General features: G+C 44.6%; 1 long non-coding RNA gene across 1 annotated transcript; it reads left to right on the forward strand.

Moving 5' to 3' along the window:
• The first annotated feature begins 1,031 nt into the window (after nucleotides 1-1,031).
• Nucleotides 1,032-9,402, forward strand: LOC123329007. Its single transcript, XR_006544164.2, has 4 exons — nucleotides 1,032-1,318; nucleotides 2,267-2,330; nucleotides 3,974-4,159; nucleotides 8,927-9,402. It is a non-coding gene; the product is annotated as an uncharacterized LOC123329007 (long non-coding RNA).
• The last annotated feature ends 343 nt before the right edge of the window (nucleotides 9,403-9,745 follow it).

Below are 9,745 nucleotides of genomic sequence, written 5' to 3' on the forward strand. Positions count from 1 at the left end.
GCCGCCAGAAGTCTCAGATACCTAACGGTATCCCCAAGGAGCCATCTCCCCTCACTTCTCTGTCTGGTTTTGTTAAAATTTAGACAACGGCTGTGGTTTTTGGACCGTGCCGAGGAATTATATATATTCAGGTCTCCGAGCCACCTACAATTACTTGTCTTGGCTCTGATCTGTACTGTTCTCAGGCCGGTGGTAATTCCACCATAAACCATGTCTCTCTCCTTTTATTGGATTTTATTCGGAGGGAGGGGCTCCTCACCAGGAATTAGTTTCTCATTAGAGGTCTTCGTCAGAAGCACCAGCTTGCTTTGCTAGAGCAACCTTGCAGGGACCAGGAGTGGCTGTGCTCCGGCTACTCGGCCCCCGTGGGTTTACCCTGGCAGGTCTGTTAGCCAGGTTCCCTGCCATGTGGAATGCACCTGACTTGTTTCCCAAAGTGTATGTATTGGCACCGTTCCTTGGCCTCTTTTTTAAAAAAATAATCTCGTCTGAAAAGCAGAAGTGAACATTAATTTCTCTGGGAAACATTCCAGAGAGCGTAAAGGAGAAGATAGCTTGTTTTTCCTTTTCTGGATTTTCAGGAAATCATACCAAAGAGGAAGCAGTTCTCACCAATTGTTCATTACTCAGAAACATGTAATTTACACCGCAACCCTCACTGACAGATGATCCAACTTACATGGGGGTAGGTAAAAAATTCTCTTTCACATTTCCTAAAAGAAAGAGAATCACACGACACAAGAGGTGTGCAGTGGGCTTGGGCTGGTGACCCTTTTTTTTAGAAGCCAAATAACTCCAAACCAGCAGCTTTCTTTAACCTGAGACTCTCTCACAGTTTCTGCATAAATTTACTATAAAAACATAAAGCAAAACATAAAAGGAGGATGGCAACAGTAAAGTAGCTATGCCACAAACTCGACAACAATTATCTGTTCTATCTAGGGCACACTTAACTCTCTAATTGCTAATTGTAATTTAAATGAAAACATGTGTTTCTTGTTAAATTCATCAACTCCATTTTTAAGTGCTACTGAGGAGAGCTGTGATTAAGGCTGACTGCACACCTCGGGTTTTTGCCAGCCTGGGGCTCAGGTAGTTATTGGGATGTCATCTCAATTGGAGGCTCTCAATGGGCGGGTTGCTTTCTGAACCAGACAGCTCAGCAGAATGGAGGGCGGGGGGCGACTGGGAGGCATCACTCGGCCAGAATTCTTTTGCATGTCGTCTGCTGCTGTCTCCGATAAGTCCAACTGTTAAGACCCTGAGAAGTTCATCGGGATCCAGCCCTATCTGGAATCCAGCTTTTTGTCTCCTAAAGGTACTCAGTTGTTGTTGTTCAGTCGCTAAGCTGTGTCCAATGCTAAGTTGTGACCCCATGGACTGCCCTGTCCTCAAAATCTCCTGCGTTTTGCTCAAACTCATATCCACTGAGTTGATGATGCCATAAAATCATCTTATCCTTTGTCGCCCCCTTCTCCTCCTGCCCTCAATCTTTCCTAGCCTCAGGGTCTTATCCAATGAGTTGGTTTCTTGCATCAAGTGGCCAAAGTATTGGAGCTTCAGCTTCAGTGATTCCAATGAACATTCAGGGCTGATTTCCTTTAGGACTGACTGGTTTGATCTCCTTGCTGTCCAAGGGACTCTCAAGAGTCTTCTCCAGCACCAATTTCAAAGCATCTATTCTTCTCAGAGGAGTTATCAAATTCTGACCAACTGGAGAAACCTCCTTGCAAAAGAGCTGGTTCTCTCTATAACTCTGCTGTTCCCAGGAATGCCATCCATCCACCACAGGCACAAGAAAAAGAATCAATAACATGATGCTTGTGAAGATTCCTAATGGCAGATACCATGTAAGGACTTCATGCAATGGTCTGATGCCAAGTAGTTGCTCAGCAAACATCATTCTCATCCTCTTACCAGATAAGCACAAAGTTGATATGAAGAATTTAAAAGGAAAGGGCTCATTCGTTCAGCTGTGTTTAGGGAAAAGCCAGTCTTAAATCATCAAAGTCTGGAGTAGAGAGAATAGGGTTTAAGTGCACTATTGTTATGTTCAATTAGAGACAGTAATTAGAAATGGCTAATTAAATAACATTTTGTTTATTTTCTATTGAGCTAACAAGAATAATCTGTTAATAGTTTATCAATCCTTGTGGGAAAACATTTGTAGAGCATTTGGGAGTCTGTATTTGCCCAGGTTCTCCAGAGAAACAAAACCAATAGGCGATACATATATATATTTATTTATATATGAATTTCTTTTAAGGAATTGGCCCATGTGACACGGAGGCTGCTGGTTGCTAAGTTGGAAACAAGGACAAACCGATGGGGTAAGTTCCAGTCTGAGTCCAAAAGCAGGAGAGGACTGTTAGGCTAGTTCAGAGACAGAGAGAATTCCTCCTTCCTCAGCTTTTTTGTTCCATTCAGGCCTGGATTGAACAAAATGGACTGGATGGGGCTCATCCACAATAGGGCTTCCCTGGTGGCTCAGACGGTAAACGAAGTCGCTGAGTCGTGTTCAACTCTTTGCGGCCCCACAGACTGTAGCCCACCAGGCTCCTCCATCTATGGAATTTTCCAGGCAAGAGTACTGGAGTGGGTTACCATTTCCTTCTCCAGGGGATCTTCCTGACCCAGGGATCGAACCCAAGTCTCCGAACATTGCAGGCAGACACTTTACCGTCTGAGCCCCCAGGGAAGCCCCTGCAATGCAGGAGATGTGGGTTCAATCCCTGAATCAGGAAGATTCGCCTGGAGAAGGGAATGGCAACCCGCTGGAGAAGGGAATGGCAACCCGCTCCACTATTCTTGCTGGGAAGTCTGATGGACAGAGGAGTCTGGCAGGCTATAGTCCATGGGGTCACGAAGATTTGAACACGACTGAGCAGCTAGTACTTTTGTCCACAATAGGGAGGGCAACCTGCTTTACTCAGTGTACTGATTGAAATGATAACCTCATCCAGAAACACCCTCACAGATGCACACAGAATAGCATTTCACCAAATATGTGGGCATCCCGTGGCCTAGTAGACACACAGAACTCACCTTCACAGACCTAAAGTTATGGTATACGATATGTGAAGCACTGTCTGTGTGGTATGTGATGGAACATGTATGGATTTGGAGCCAGGCATATCTACACTAAATCCTTGTTCCTCTGCCTACTCAGTCTGGGTCCCTGGAGAGTCACATATCTTCACTAAGACTCAGTGATACTATGGCCACTGGAGACAAGTATCTGCTCATTGTGTTTGTTGTCTGTGTGGTTCTGGGTGCAGGCAGCGTGCCGCAGTCCATGGACGAGTCTAGTGCCAGAGCCCCCAGCCCCCAGGCATGTGGGCTCCAGGGAATTAGGGTCTGTTTTCTGCTACTGTGACCATGACAGGAGCATTGCTAGCAAAGGACTAGTGACCTGGAGGCCTGGTCCAGTGGGCGGGTCCTCCATGAGCCACTCCCAGTCACGTATTCACTTGCTCTTCTTCACCTGTTGGATTGCTCACAGACCCTGGAGGACTTGGTCAGAACTACCCAGCAAACTCACAGCCTTAGGACACCCCAATTCTTCTTCTCCCTCAGTCTCATCCTGGGGTCTAGGAGACTCTTCTTTGGATCTGTTCTGATGGAACAGTATTATGGTTGAATGCATGCATGCATACTAAGTTGCTTCAGTCATATCTGACATTGTGACCCCATGGACTGTATAGCCTGCCAGGGTCCTTGTCCATGGGATTCTCCAGGCAAGAATACTGGAGTGGGTTGCCCAGCCCTCCTCCAGGGGATCTTCCCTACCCAGGGATTGAAACTGCAACTCCTGCGTCTCCTGCTTTGGCAGGCAGGTTTTTTGTTTTTTGTTTTTTGTTTTTTTTTTTTCACTAGCGTCACCTGGGAAGCCCTATGGTTGAATATTGTCTTTCTAAAATTTGTATGTTGAAATGCTAACTCCTAATACTTTAGAATGTGACTGTTTTTGCAGATAAGAGCTTGCCAAAAGATGATTAGATTAAAATGAGGCCATCAGAGGGTGTCCTTATGAGAAGAGGAAACTCAGACACACAGACAGGCAGCCATCTGCAAACCAAGAGAAGAGGCCTCAGGAGAAACCAAGCCTGCCCACATCTTGATCTTGGACATCTAGCCTCCAGAAACCCTGAGAATATAAGTATGTGTTGTTTAAATCACTCAGTCAGCGATAGCCCAGTGTGTGTGTGCTTGCTAACTCACTTCAGTCCTGTCTGACTCTTTGCGACCCTATGGACCGTAGCTAGCTAGGCTCCATGGTCCATGGGATTCTCCAGGCAAGAATATTGGAGTGGGTTGCCATGCCCTTCTCCAGGGGATCTTCCTGACCCAGGGATCAAACCCACATCTCTTATGTCTCCTGCACTGGCAACTGGGTTCTTTACCACTAATGCCACCTGGGAAGCCCTATGACAGCCCTAGAAAAATAATACGGGACCTTAAAACACTAAAGACCATCCCTGGACAAAACAGTTGTCAGCTCCCCAACCAGCAGCTTGATTGTCCAGAAGTCCTTGTATCATAAGAGCTTGTATCAAAGGACGATGTCCTTCCCTTCAGTGGGGCAGGATTAATGATGTGGGTTCTGTTGACAAAAGCTCTGCTCACAGACAAGCAGAAGTGCCTGCCCAGGAGCCCTTATAGGTATGTCCTGGTCAAGGATTAAATTTTTTTAACAACAGAATTTGGTCAAGCTGATTATGAACATAGATATAATTCTTACCAATAAACTTCTGGATGGTTTCCCAGGTGGTGCTAATGGTAAGAAATCCACCTGCCAATGCAGGAGACTTAAGAAACACAGGTTCAATCCCTGGGTCAGGAAGGTCCCCTGGAGAAGGGCATTGCAACCCACTCCAGTGTTCTTGCCTGGAGAACCCCATGGACAGAGGAGCCTGGTGGGCTACAGTCCATGGGGTCGCACAGAGTCAGAGGCGACTGACAAACTTCTGGATAAGTAGAAATTCAGGTGGTGCGTCAGTTTCTCAGGGCTGTTGTAACAAAGTACCGCAAACGTGGTGGCTTGCACAACAGAAATGTATTATCTTACAGTTCTGGAGGCAAGAAGTCTATGTCCTAGGTGCCAGCAGGAAGACGGAAGGAAAGTCTTACAGAGTCCAGGTTGACTAGACTGCCCCACTCCAGCAGGAGAAAAGAGGTTTAGTTCTGGAGCGATTTAAGCAAAGGAGCCTTGGGCTTGGGGATTCAGTTCAGTCACTCAGTCGTGTCCGACTCTTTGTGACCCCATGAATTGCAGCCCGCCAGGCCTCCCTGTTCATCACCAACTCCTGGAGTTCACTCAAACTCACATCCATCGAGTTGGTGATGCCATCCAGCCATCTCATTCTCTGTCGTTCCCTTCTCCTCCTGCCCCCAATCCCTCCCAGCATCAGAGTCTTTTCCAATGAGTCAACTCTTCGCATGAGGTGGCCAAAGTACTGGAGTTTCAGCTTTAGCATCATTCCTTCCAATGAACACCCAGGACTGATCTCCTTTAGAATGGACTGGTTGGATCTCCTTGCAGTCCAAGGGACTCTCAAGAGTCTTCTCCAACACCACAGTTCAGAAGCATCAATTCTTTGGCACTCAGCTTTCTTCACAGTCCAACTCTCACATCCATACATGACTACTGCAAAAACCATAGCCTTGATTAGACGAACCTTTGTTGGCAAAGTAATGTCTCTGCTTTTGAATACGCTATCTAGGTTGGTCATAACTTTCCTTCCAAGGAGTAAGCGTCTTTTAATTTCATGGCTGCAATCACCATCTGCAGTGATTTTGGAGCCCCCCAAAAATAAAGTCTGACACTGTTTTCACTGTTTCCCCATCTATTTGCCATGAAATGATGGGACCAGATACCATGATCTTAGTTTTCTGAATGTTGAGCTTTAAGCCAACTTTTTCACTCTCCTCTTTCACTTTCATCAAGAGGCTTTTGAGTTCTTCTTCACTTTCTGCATTAAGGGTGGTGTCATCTGCATATCTGAGGTTATTGATATTTCTCCCGGCAATCTTGATTCCAGCTTGTGCTTCTTCCAGCCCAGCGTTTCTCATGATGTACTCTGCATATAAGTTAAACAAGCAGGGTGACAATATACAGCCTTGATGGACTCCTTTTCCTATTTGGAACCAGTTTGTTGTTCCATGTCCAGTTCTAACTGTTGCTTCCTGACCTGCATACAGGTTTCTCAAGAGGCAGGTCAGGTGGTTTGGTATTCCCATCTCTTTCAGAATTTTCCACAGTTTATTGTGATCCACACAGTCAAAGGCTTTGGCATAGTCAATGAAGCAGAAGTAGATGTTTTTCTGGAGCTCTCTTGCTTTTTCGATGATCCAGCGGATGTTGGCAATTTGATCTCTGGTTCCTCTGCCTTTTCTAAAACCAGCTTGAACATCTGGAAGTTCACAGTTCACATATTGCTGAAGACTGGCTTGGAGAATTTTGAGCATTACTTTACTAGCATGTGAGATGAGTGCAATTGTGCAGTAGTTTGAGCATTCTTTGGCATTGCCTTTCTTTGGGACTGGAATGAAAATTGACCTTTTCCAGTCCTGTGGCCACTGCTGAGTTTTCCAAATTTGCTGGCATATTGAGTGCAGCACTTTCACAGCATCATCTTTCAGGATTTGAAATAGCTCAACTGGAATTCCATCACCTCCACTAGCTTTGTTCATAGTGATGCTTTCTAAGGCCCACTTGACTTCACATTCCAGGATGTCTGGCTCTAGGTCAGTGATCACACCATCGTGATTATCTGGGTCGTGAAGATATTTTTTGTACAGTTCTTCTGTGTATTCTTGCCACCTCTTCTTAATATCTTCTGCTTCTGTTAGGTCCATACCATTTCTGTCCCTTGTCGAGCCCATCTTTGCATGAAATATTCCCTTAGTATCTCTAATTTTCTTGAAGAGATCTCTAGTCTTTTCCATTCTGTTGTTTTCATCTATTTCTTTGCATTGATTGCTGAGGAAGGCTTTCTTATCTCTTCTTGCTATTCTTTGGAAGTCTGCATTCAGATGCTTATATCTTTCCTTTTCTCCTTTGCTTTTTGCTTCTCTTCTTTTCACAGCTATTTGTAAGGCCTCCTCAGACAGCCATTTTGCTTTTTTGCATTTCTTTTCCATGGGGATGATCTTGATCCCTGTCTCCTCTACAATGTCACGAACCTCAGTCCATAGTTCATCAGGCACTCTATCTATCATATCTAGTCCCTTAAATCTATTTCTCACTTCCACTGTATAATCATAGGGGATTTGATTTAGGTCATACCTGAATGATCTAGTGGTTTTCCCTACTTTATTCAATTTAAGTCTGAATTTGGCAATAAGGAGTTCATGATCTGAGCCACAGTCAGCTCCCAGTCTTGTTTTTGCTGACTGTATAGAGCTTCTCCATCTTTGGCTTGGGGATAGCAGACACAAAAGAAGGCAGGAGGAGAGGCACAGAAATGCGGAAATTAGAAAACCTAAAAGTTCCAGACGCTTTCAGAAGCAAGTCACCTACAAAGGATCAGGCATTGAGACCACTAGTGGACTTCTGGCCAACAATCAATGCCTCTGAAATTGGAGAAGAAATTTTTCCAGGACCCTAGTTGAAGAATTAGTAAGGATTTCAAATGGCAACAGCAGAGCCTGAAACCAGGCAGCGAGCCCTGGCGGGCTCATGTGACTGCATGGAGTCTCACACCCATGGAGTTGGCTGGGGGGCAGCATCAAGTCGCAACAACAGCGAGGCTGTTGAATGTTCTCTTTGATAGAAAGGTTGTCTGAACTGTGGTGGAGGATGGCATTTTGCATCCGTTCATTAGACAAGTTCACTGTGGTCACCTCCATAGGGACAAGAGCTGTATGCATCTGAAACCAAGGCATGCTTTGTCCTTTGACCTGCGTGACCGTAGTGATGGGCTGGGACCGGGCAGGAAGTGAAATGAGAGCAGACACTAGGCTGTCTGCCCTGGCAGCGGCAGCTGCCTGCCTCCCTATTGATCTGCAGGTTTGGGCTGCTGCCTGGCCTTATCAGCTGGTGACATTGGCACTGCCCCCTCCTTCTGTGAACTCAGAAAGTGCTTCTGAGGGCAGTGAGCACCCGTTAGCAAAGACTCTGTACCTCCAGATAAACAGCATGCTTGCAAGGAAGCAGAGGCCCTGCTCCCTCAGAGAAAGTATCTTGAGAGCTTTTCCACATAAAGAAAATAAAGGCAAAAATGAAAGGCCTCCCCCCATACATAATATTTCTGCTACAGAGCATCTTGGTGCTGTTTTGACTGCCCTGGACCATACTGAGGGGCTTCCCTGGTGTCTCAGGGTAAAGAATCTGACTGCCAATGCAGGAAACACAAGAGATGTGGGTTCAGTCCCTGGGTCAGGCAGATTCCCTGGAAGAGAGCATGGCAACCTATTCCAGTATTCTTGCTTGGAGAATCCCATGGACAGAGGAGCCTGGTGGCTACAGATCATGGGGACAAAAAAGACTCAGTCATGAGTGAACACTCACACCTGCCACACCAGATTGTACTGACCCTCTCGTACAGAAGTTTTCAGATCTAAACAACCTGTAATCCTTGGAGGGATGGAAAACAGAAATCATCACTGCAAGAAACACATATCGTCCCTGAAATACACACAGCTTTGACCTGTCTTTTCATTCAATGGACTTGTATTAAAAATAGAAATGTCAATTTTAAAGAGAGACCAAAGGTAATAAGTAAATAATAGACATTTTGGTCACATTCTAAGTAAATGATGTGACATTGCATCCACTTTAAAATGTTGAGTAATTTTTTTAGCCTTGAAAAATATTTTGGTCAGTGTCCTAGGAAAAAGATTATTTTACTAAGTCACCACATCTCCACAGTAGGTCCGCTGTGGCTTTTATGTTTGATTGTTTGTTTCTGCTCCGATTCAAAAGGTTCTTGGAAATCCAACATACTGCGTAATTGAAGAGGCAAGAGAAACCGGACCTGAGGATCCTATCTGAATAAGCTGACGTTCTTCCAGGATTGAAAGAGCATCTATCATCCTAACACTGCTTCTGTTCCTTCAAAATCTGGCTTGAATTTTACCTCCTTGGAGTTCAGTTCTGAATACATATCCTACACCTTTAGAATGAAATCTTCACCACGTCCAATTTTTTTCTCTTACATTATCAGACAGGATTATATTTGCTTGTCCTTAATCGTTCTTTAGTTTCTACAAATCTTTGCGTTTTTCTCCCAGTATACAGGTATATTCATCAGAGACTGGAAATCAGTCTCTGAGACTAGCATGGGTCTTCCTAAAGCACCTCAGACAGGACACTGTCCCCAGGGGCTCCAAGCTTCTTGTTGTCCACCTCTCTCACTCTGAATGTTCATACTAATCATCAAAATAAACTGATCTGCTCCAGGGAAACTGTGATTTAAAATCATGGGAAAATTCTATGCTCAGAGAAATAAATTATGTAATGATTTTTTCCATAATACCTGAAATCTCATGTAAAAAGGGCACACTTATTCTATGAAATATATTGGATAAATACATTATAAGTCCCAGTGGTTGTTAAATAAGAAAAAGTACAATTAAGGTAACAGCTCTGATAAATGGCTTAAACCAAACAATAAAATTCTTAGTAGTTTAAAAGAAGCATGGTAAATGGAAAGAGTAGGTGATTAGGAATCAGAACATTGGCATCTTGATTGGGACATCAGTTTCCTTGTCTTAAATAAGGGGAGTGGCTATGATCTTTATG

Source organism: Bubalus bubalis, chromosome 2 (genome assembly GCF_019923935.1).
Source record: "Bubalus bubalis isolate 160015118507 breed Murrah chromosome 2, NDDB_SH_1, whole genome shotgun sequence".
NCBI lineage: Eukaryota > Metazoa > Chordata > Mammalia > Artiodactyla > Bovidae > Bubalus > Bubalus bubalis.